This window comes from Petaurus breviceps, unplaced genomic scaffold (genome assembly GCF_028583685.1).
Source record: "Petaurus breviceps papuanus isolate PSGF00001 unplaced genomic scaffold, PetGlider_PUasm1.0 90845, whole genome shotgun sequence".
NCBI classification, from domain to species: Eukaryota; Metazoa; Chordata; class Mammalia; order Diprotodontia; family Petauridae; genus Petaurus; species Petaurus breviceps.
In genome coordinates this window covers 13,197,350-13,207,891 of record NW_027187359.1, presented here as the reverse complement: position 1 = coordinate 13,207,891, position 10,542 = coordinate 13,197,350, and the positions used below count along the sequence as shown (strand labels likewise).

General features: G+C 40.7%; 1 protein-coding gene across 1 annotated transcript in view; it reads left to right on the top strand.

The window, feature by feature from the left end:
* Nucleotides 1-10,542, top strand: part of GALNT14 (polypeptide N-acetylgalactosaminyltransferase 14) — a 335,202-nt gene that overhangs the window by 155,537 nt on the left and 169,123 nt on the right. The window lies entirely within an intron of this gene.

The following is a 10,542-nucleotide window of genomic DNA, read 5'->3' as shown; positions in this document are numbered from 1 at the left end:
TTAGCCTAGGGGCAGGGAAGATCTTTAAAATTTACATTCCCATTACAGAGACAAGCACAGCCAGGACTGTAGTTTGTTTTGGGGAATACATTTCAAGGTTGCAGTCTTGCCTCGCACTCCTCAGTTCAGAGACCAGTCGCAGGGCCCCTGGTGCAGCTGTCCTCATTACTCAGCTCAGCATGGGATTGTGGAATGGGCTGGCCTGGACATCAGACATCCATGAGTGATTGTGTCCAGAGTCACTCTGTGCTTGCCCATCACCACTCACAGCTCCACTCTGTGGATGCAGGGAAGGCTGGTGGCTCTGACTTCTCTTTCTTCCAGGGACGCCTGTGCATTCCTGCCCTCTTCTGTGTAGAGAGATCCCTGTGGGCCAGGCCCTAAGCATGACATCAAAGAATATCTTTCTTGGTCTACCTGGATGGCTCTAATGAACTCTCCCTGCATCCCACACCATCTGGCCTTGCTCATGCTCATCTTATCACTAACTACTGAAAAAGAACCCTCCGCTTCAGCTAGATTGGAGGAATGCTGCAGCGTGTATAGGATCGATCAATCACTCAACAATCACAAGTGTTACTAAAGCACCTACTGTGTGCCAGCTACCTTCTAGGTGCTGGTGTTACTAGTACAAAGAACAAAACAATCCCTGCTCACAGGGAAAGACAACGAATATATATGTGTGTGTATGCATGTATATGTGTACATATACACATATATATATGTAAACACACATATGTGGCTTGGGAGGGAAAGATCAGAACAAGTTTAACCGTTTTAAAGATGGTGTTTAAAGTTTAGTTACACCTAAAGAGAAGAGAGGGTATCTTTCAGGTGGATATAAGAAGAGGTGAATTCAAGACATTTAGGAGAGCCTGTGCAAAGGTGTAGGAAGGGAGATGAAGTGTCCTGTATAAAGAAAATAGAGAACACCAGTTTGGTAGAATCATAAAGTTCAGGAGGAGTGGAGGAAGAAAGGGAGGTGACTTTCAGTGAGGATGGAGAAAAGATTCTAGGTTGTCTAGGGCCTAAAAAAACAAACAGAGGAGTGTACATTTATCCCAGAGGCAAGCTGGGGGTAAGAACAGGGGTCTAAAAGAAGGGGGGAGCTGGGAGAGTAAATAGATGGGAGTGATGCTGTGGGGGTGGCAATGTTTGGCAATTGAGTGGAAATGTAGAATGTGGGAGAGTGAAGATTCCAGGATAATGCTGAGATTACCTACCAGAAACAGTAGAAAGATGCTGGAGACTTTGATAGAAATAGGGTTTGGAAGAGTAGAAGGCTCAGGAGGAAAGATAATAAATTCCTATATCTACACCTGAAAAAGGTTTTGATTCTGGGTCATCTGACTTGACACCATCCATCTTTGCCCTGTACCACCAGGAATACTCCTTGCTTGTTCTAGCCTCTAGGACAGCTGGGTAGCATAGTGGATAGAGTACTGGGCCTGGAGTCAGGAAGACCTGAGTCTACCTGTAGCCTCAGACACTTACTAGCTGTGTGACCCTGGGCAAGTCACTTAATCCTGTTTGCTTCAATTTCCTCATCTGTAAAATGAGCTTGAGAAGAAAATGACAAACTACTCCAATATCTTTGCCAAGAAAACCCCCTGACGTAACTGAAATGATTAAGCAACATTCTAGCCTTTGTAGTTCATACTGATCAACATGCTCAGAATGCCTTCTGTGCTACAGCCAGCTTGAACTGACTTTTGAGAGCTCATTGTTAAATTTTCAGGGTGAGCACACATGCCTCTGCAATACCTAAGAAATCAGGGTTTGATTTGTTTTTATTATTTTTTTATTTGTCTAGATTGCAAGAAGTGATAGAGAAAAGGTAATAATGCAGACCACTTAAAAATCTGTAGTGTATTCATTTCTTCCTCCTGGAAATCTGGTTGTCAAACACACTCCTGCCTCTACTTGTCCAAATCCTACCCATCCTTCAGGGTGAAGCTCAAGATCCACCACTTCTTAATGTAGATCAAAGCACACTCTTTTTCCACTTTATTTTCCTTGTGTTTTTGTTGTTGTTTTGTTTTTGGTATATTTTTTTTTACCAAAAAACATGGTCTTTTTGACCATGACTAATATGAAAATATGTTTGCATGATTGCACATGTATAGCCTATATCAAACTCTCAGAGAGGGGGGATGAAGAGAATGGAAGGAAAGAATTTGGAACTCAAAATTTTTTTAAAAGACTGTTAAAAATTGACTTGCTATGTAATTGGGGGAAAAAGATGTTGCTTTTTTTTTTAAAAAAAAAAAAAGACGTCTACCACTTCCATGAAGCTTCCTCTACCATTTTAACCTCGCCTGAACTCTTGGCAATTTTAATCTATAACCACTCATGCTTAATCAAATGTTGTCTTGCATTGTTATTTAACTATTTAATACCTTATCTTCCATAGTATAATAGATAGAGCACTGAATTCAGAATCCATAGGACCTGAGTTCAAATCTTGCCTCAGACACTTACTAGCTGTGTGCCTCTAACTCAAATATCACCTCTCGAGGCCACAGTTTTCTCTTCTTCAAAGTGAGAGTGTCAAACTTGATGGTCTCTAGTTCCTTTCTAACTTTAAAGGTTCTAAGTTGTATAGGGCTTTAAAAACCAAACAGAGGAGTGTATATTTATCACAGAGGCAAGCTCTTGTAGTTGGTTGAGTAAAGGAGTCCCTTAGCAGATCTGTGATTAAGGACAATTACTTTGGCAAAAGTATGTAGGGTGGACTGGGGAGACTTGAAGTAGAGAGATCAGTTGGGAGGCTGAATGGGGGTCTAAAAGAAGAGGGGAGCTGGGCAAGTAAAGATAAGGGTTTGGATGGGAGTGATGCTGTGGGGGTGGCAGTGTTTGGCAATTGAGTGAAAATGTAGAATGTTCTCTCGGGAGCAGAAATTCTTACTTAAATTTGTATAACTCTCTTCAGTGCCTAGAAGAGGGCTAGTCCACAGTCAACACCCAGGAAAAAGTTGTTGAACAAATGTGTGACTTTCTTAACATATGCCTAAGGTGATAGGACCATGGCTTTGGAAGGGATTTAAAAGGTCTTCTAGTCCTACTGCCTCATTTTACAGATGAGGATACAGGCTCTCCCCAGGTTACACAGGTTCTCAGTGGCAAAACCCAGGAATGGAACCCAGGGGCTCTACTCCAAATTCATCATGAACCTGTCTGTTCTCCAGCTCCATCTTGCCATGGCTTTTGCCTAAGGGGTAGACCTTAGACATGTGTCCTGGAACTTGAGTGAATTTCAGTGGAGGGCCCTTTGGGGAATCACCTTGTGAAATGGCATGCGGTTGGGGGACCTCATGGGAGGGGTATATGGTGCAATGATTGTATATGGTTGCTGCAGGTGGCAGATTTGACTGTGTCGCCTTCTCCCAGCAGGCAACTGCTTGAGTCTCGTGCTGCCTTCTTTCCCTCCCTGTGCCGTCCTCCGGTGCACTGTAATCACACAATTATGGTGCCATTAAAATGTCACATTTGGAGAAATCCACATAAACAAAGCATTAACAACCGCTTGAAAATTGTAGTCTTTACCACTAATGACCTACTTTCTCCTCACACACCGCCCCCTTCCAGTAATACCCTCTTCCTCCTTCCCTAGCCTTGATTTAAGAGGCAGTCTAGGAAGCATATTATGCCTCTTGTGCTCAAAGAGCCTTAATTTTTAATGCTCAGGGAGAAGCTCTTTATTAGGGTAGGTGAGGAGTGGGGAGGGGGAGTGCAGTCAAATAGGAAAAAAAAAGTCTAAGAAGGTGGAGGGGATAGTGTCAGGAAGCCCACTCAGTGAACTGACCAGAGGAAGAAATGCACCAGACACACGTGAGGTCCTGGAAGGAATGCCAAGCTTCTCAGTGTCGATCGCAGCCACTACCATTAGTGGTCTTCTGGCCATTCCATAAAGTAAGCAGACTTGGGGCTGGGAAAGTGAAGAAAGAAAAAAGAGCCACTTCTTAGTTTTAAGCCTCCTCATCTCGGCAAGAAGGAATAACTGGGATTTGCATGTTCCTCTGCTTTGAAACCCAGTGATGCAGACTGTAGTTCAAATCCCTTTCCCCGGCTTAAAGAAAATTAATATTCATTGTATTAATGTGCATTTATATACTGTGATGTCTGAAGAGTTCGAGAGACATAGTTTCTGGGTAATTAATCATTTTATTAATAATGCTATAATATTATTAACTAAAGGATCATTGAAACTCTCATTGCCAAAGACGCCTCATGGAACCAACTCAATGCTTATATGTCCTTGGAAGGGTGGGTGTTCTGTGGGTGGCAAAGGACTCTGACTGGTTAACAAGTTAATGAGAGAGAATGAGTATTATAATGAGTGGTGGATCTATTCTAGTGAGGGACTAAGGAAATTGATCTTCTTATTTACTTCCAAATCGTCCCAAGAATCAAAGAACTTACCTCCACCCAGACCTGAGTAGAACAGGTTGGGCATTACCACCTGGGTAGGGTCTGAAGAAGATTGTTAAGAAAGTTAATCCAGTCTTATTATCAGAAGTGTCCTTCAGAGACTGAACAACCAAAGGATTCTAAAAAAATCCTGGTCCCAATTCAATAATTAATTACTAATATGAAAGGTAAATAATCATTTTCCCTATACCTTAAGGCTTATCAAGTGCTTTACTTACAATATCTCATATATGATCTTATTCTATCCTCATAGTTGCCCTGTGAAGATACACATACACTTATGTGCATATATAATGTGTAAATATACATAATTATATAAAAATGTTTGTACATGTATATGCATGCATACATATATACATTATATACATATATGTTGTTGTCGTTGCCATTTTGCACATGAGGAAACTGAGGCTCACTGGTTCAATGACTTGCCCATGGTTATGTAGTTAATGTCGGAGGTTATAATCAAATACAGGTCTCTTTAAGATCCATATCTGTTCCTTTTTCACTGGACTGCTCAGTGAAACTAACTGCTTTAGGACCTATGCCTGTTGTTTGGGACTGGCAGGTAAGGAAGAAGATGTTGGTACTCAGAGAGGGGTGGGCTTACAGGATTAGTTTGTTATTTTAGTAAATCACTGGAACCAGAGGTCTTTCATTTTACAAAATAGTTGTGTTCCTGAAGAGTCGAATGAAAGTTACTCTGTAAACTGAATCCCTTTCTTGACATTCTAGGATAGCTGGCAACTAAAAGGAATTCTATGGTATCTAATCCTTGTGTCGAACAAATGACTACTCCCTAATTTGTCTGCTCAATAAGCTGGGTTTTAATTGCTGGCTTCTGTTAAAATGGGGCTAACTTGAAATTCAGAATAATTAGGACAATCTGAATTAGTGGAAAATGTGAATTACAGAAAGATTTTTTTTAAATTCAGCTTCATTGTTCAAAAGTTCATAGAGTGATTCAAACTAGGCTAAAATAATTATCCTTTGGAAGAAGTAATTCCAGACTTGTTTTTTTTTTTCCTGGTTCTCCCATCATTTAGCTGATTGGGTTCAACTTCATCATTCAACTAAGCTTCTCTCTGTGGTTTAGCCATCTCTTAATTGCTATATCTAATGGCCTCTTCCTTCTTTACGATCCTGCAGTATTTGACAGTGGTGACTATCCCCTCTTCCAGGTTTCCCTCTCTTTTCATTAGTTTTTAATCTCTTTCCTGCTTTTTCTTCTACCTGTATGACCTGGCTTTCATGTCCTGCCTCTTAACCATGGGGGTCCCTAAAATGACCTTTTTCCTGGATTTGCTATCACTCTGCACTCCCATAGTAATTTCATTAGTTCCTATGGATCCAGTTTCTCTTTCCTAGGTACATCATTTCTAGATGTCTATATTCTCTCTCTCTCTTGAGTTCTGGTTCTTGCTTAAATCATCAGTTCCTTGCTTGAAATCTCCACTTGGATGTCCCAAAGACATCTCAAATACAGCATTATCCAAAGATTTCCCTTTTTCTTCTGCTTTCGAAGTCATCCAGGTTTGAAATCTTGCAGCCATTCATTCCCACCCCTCCCTCCTCTCTTTACCCTCTTATCAAATTACATCTTGATTCTACCTTCACAGTATCCTAGAGTCTTCTCACAGACTATTCCCACATCTTGTCTGATCTATTGCTGTTGCCTCCTCATTTGTCTCTCTGCTTCCATCCAGTCTCTTTCCTATCTGATAGATCCTCTGTACAACTGCTGGAATAATCTTTCAAAAGCCCAAGTCTGGTCAGGTAACTCCCTCTCTCAAGTATCTTCAGTAGCTTCCTGTTATCTCTTGGATAAAAATGCAGATTCCTCAGCCTGTCTTTTAAGGCCCCCAATGAACTGATGTCAGCCTATTCTTCCTGTCTTATTTCACATGCTCTGTACTCCTGCCAAACTCCAACCAAATTAGAGTTTTTCAGACTCAGCTTTCCATCTTATCTCCCACCTCTGTGTCTTTTTGTGGTGGTTGTTTTCTCCCTATCCCCATCCCCCTTTTTCCCTGGAATGCAATACCACTTTTTTTTCTTTTTGTAGGGGTAAGATAGGGCATTTGGGGTTAAGTGACTTGCCCAAGGTCACATGGCTAGTTTTGTGTTAAGTGTCTGAGGCCAGATTTGAACTCAGGTCCTCCTCACTCCAGGGCTGGTGCTCCATTCACTCTGCCACGTAGCTGCCCCATCTTTTTTTTTTCTATTTTGGAGGGGGGGAAGGCAGGGCATTTGGGGTTAAGTGACTTGCCCAAGGTCACACAACTAATTAAGTGTTAAGTGTCTGAGATCAGATTTGAACTCAGGTCCTCCTGACTCCAGGGCTGGTGCTTTATTCACTGCGTCACCTAGCAACCCCAGACCCATCTTTTAAAATGTTTCATTTATTTCTGTCTTAAAAAAAATTATTTTTAATTTATGGAATAAAACAAGTTTTGTTTTGTTTTGTTTTCCTTTTGGAGGGCAATTGGGGTTAAGTAACTTGCCCAAGGTTACACGGCTAGATTTTGGGTGGATGTTAAGTGTCTGAGGCCGGAACCAAACTCGGGTCCTCCTGACTCCAGACTGGCGCTTTTACTCACTTCGCCACCTAGTCGCCCCAAAACAAGCATTTCCATAATATAATATAATAAAAAGATGATTGCACATGAAGTTACAAATCTTTTATGTACAACTTATTTCTTTTTAAAATATAATAAAGTTATCATGTAAATTTCTTTTTTGTCTTCCCTTCCCCCCAATGGCTACCATTAGACACAATTAAATATATATGTAAAATTATTCTGTATCTGCTTCTATTTATCAGTTCTCTTTCTGGATACAGGTAACATCTTTCTTTTCATTTATTTCAAGGTACTTTCCTAATTTCATTCATTGTTAGTATTCTCTCCCTTCTCAATTTATATTTTATTTACTTGTTTGTTTATATATTGTATCCTCAGTGGAAGGTGAATTACTTGAAGGCAGGGTTAGTTTTTAATTTTTTGTGGACTGTACTTGGACCACTCACATAATGGTACTTAATAAGTGCTTGCTAAATTAAATTGCATGAATGGGAATGATTTACAGTTAGAGCATCAATTATTTGTAAATGGTGATTCTTGAGTCATTAAAAAGTTTGTTTCCCTAAGTGAGATTAAATTCCCCCTTGTGATCTTGTTTACACTAATACTTTGTTTAATAGATTTTTTTGGTACAGTAAGGAGTAACCACATATTGCAAATTGAGGTGGGGGATGTCACAAATTGTGCATGGTATAGATCAAGTATCAAACCCCAGAATCTTACTGTCTCTTAGGTGAGACCCATGACCATTCTAAAGAGTCCTAAATCACACTTGTTAAAACCCCAAACAAATAAAGAGTGTTTATTATGCATATGACTGTTACTCTCATCCTTCTGTTTCTGGTCTCAACTCATGACCTATATGCACTATCTGTCCGAAATAGATATTATATTTGATGAGTTCTCTAGAAACAATATGTACGGTCAATGAGTTGGACCCAGAAACAGAAGGGACAGAGTAAGGCAGATTGCCTTTGGGCAGTTGCAGGGTTCCTTTAATGATACCAAATGTGTCCCATCTTTTTTTAATACCAATAGTCTACTGGGTTATTTGGCTACACGTCATAGATGCTGCAGTCTTTGAAAAATTTAAAAGGAATTATCCCCAGAGGGCAAAGAAGAGATGCATTATGGGTATGCTCAGGCTGCAACCTAGTATAAACAAAGAACTATGTAGAAGAATCAGTAAAGGAAGTCATCAGGGCAGCTAGGCGGCACAATGAATAGAGCATTGACCTGAAGTCAAGAGGACCTGAGTTCAAATCTGGCATCAGACACTTAGCACTTACTAGCCACGTAACCTTGGGCAAGTCACTTAACCTCAATTGCCCTGCCTTCCCCCTCCAAAAAAAAAAAAGAAAAAAAGGAAGTCACCAAATAAATGAATGATGGAAAAAGGAAGATGGCAGGCTGCATAGTGAGAGGGAGGGACCATCATGAGATGACTTTTCTGTTCCAGTAGTATTTTCACTATGTCGACAGAAAGTGAGGAAAGTCTCCAACAATGTTAACCCCCCTGCCACAGTCCCTCACTTTTGGCAAACTTATGGGAGAAGGTGAACAAGACTTGTTTAGGTTGGATAGGCGTAGTTGGGTTGTACTCTGAATCATTGCAGGGAATATCCACATCTGGGAATTTCTAGATCCATTCACCTGTTTCAGAGTAGTAGTTGACATCTGATGATCTGAGTTCAAATTCCGACTCTGCCACTTACTATCATTGTGACCTTGAGCAAGTCTCTTAGTTTCTCAATGTCTTACTTCCCTCATTTAGAAAATGAGAAACATGTACTAGAGTAACCTTTAAGGTAATTTCTAGCTCTGAATCTATGATCCCGTACAGTTTTCTGTGTTATTTTTGTTTTTGTCTTTATGTCACCAGTTCCTGGCACATAGTAGGTATTTATTGATTGATGGATTGATATTAGGACATTCAGTATCTAGGATGGCCCAGTGCACAGTTTCCCCAAATCTGCCCACTCACCCAGTTTTTCACTTGCCATGATCACATTTTGCATTTGGCACCAGCATTCCTCCCAGCACCAACACATATTCTCTGGCATATGTCAACGTGCTGTGCCTCCTTTAATATAAAAATGAGGCACTTCCATTTCAAAGCCAGGGCTGACTCCCACAGAGGTAAATTAAAGTTAATGTCATTTTCTCCAGCATTCCACCTAAATATTCACCAGGCTGACCTAGATTTTTAGGTAGCCACAGGGTATATGGGTGCTGTGTTATTTACTGTGCTGATGAAAAATGTACTAGGACTTGGGCACTGCACAAAATCTGATGAGACTCAGTCTCTGCCACCAGGATATAAAGAAGAGGGAGAGGAAGGAATGAGGTGCCCCCTTCATGACTGAGAGCTAGCAGCCCTCCTGCTTGCTACTGGTATCACTGGGAACAGTTCAAAGGCATGGAAAGTGCTTGAATCTTCAGTCAACTTCCTCATCACCTGTTAGAGTTTAGATTCAGGTGTGGAGAGGTAAGATCCACTTGATTGAAAAAAAAAAAGATCTTGTGTTTTCTTTTTCCAGGAAGAAGTTAAGTCTGGGTCTACACCATTTCTATCAATCAATTAATCATTAACTGCCTACAATGTACCAGGCGGTGTTCTAAAATCTTATAATATTCTGCAAACCCCTGTCCTCATTTGGATGTCAATGAATCAACAAGCATTTGTAAAGTGTTAGTGCATGCTAGGCACTGTGCTAGGTGCTGGGGATATAATATAATACAAATACAATAAATAAATTCATCTCTGTCCACTTAGAGCTTACATTCTAATAATGGAGATAGCAAATACACATATACTTACATGAAGAATAATATAAAGAAAATAAATAAAAGTGGTTAAATCCAGGGTCATTTGGGAGAGAGGGCACTAGCCCTTGGAGAGAGCAGCTCAGGAGAGAATTAATGTAGAAGTTCTTGCCTGAGCTGAACCTTGAGAGAAGAGAGGGACCCTAGGAGACAGAGATGAGGAGGAAGTACATTCCAGGAACAGGTGACATGCAATGGAAAGGTATGGAGATGGGACACAGAGTAATATGTGTGAGGAACAGAGAAAAGGACCATTTGACTGAATCACAGGATATGACAACGGGAGTAATATCCTGTGAGGTTAAAAAATTAGTTTGGGGAAAGGTTGGGAAGACCTTTAAAACCTGAACATTAGGGGTGGCTAGGTGGTGCAGTGAATAGAGCACTGGCCCTGGAGTGAGGAGGACCCGAGTTCAAATCTGGACTCAGACACTTAACACAAAACTAGCTGTATGACCTTGGGCAAGTCACTTAACCCCAATTGTCCTACCTCCCCCCCTCCAAAAAGCAAAAAACAAACAAAAAAACCCCAAACCAAAACAAACAAACAAAAACACCACCCCTGAACATTGGCATTTATGTTTAAACCTAGAGGCAATAGGAAGTTACTGAAGCTGATTGAGTAGGAGAATTACATGGCCAGAGCTGTTGTTGTTGTTGTTGTTCTTCTTCTTCTTCTCTTTCTCCTCCTCCTCCTCCCCCC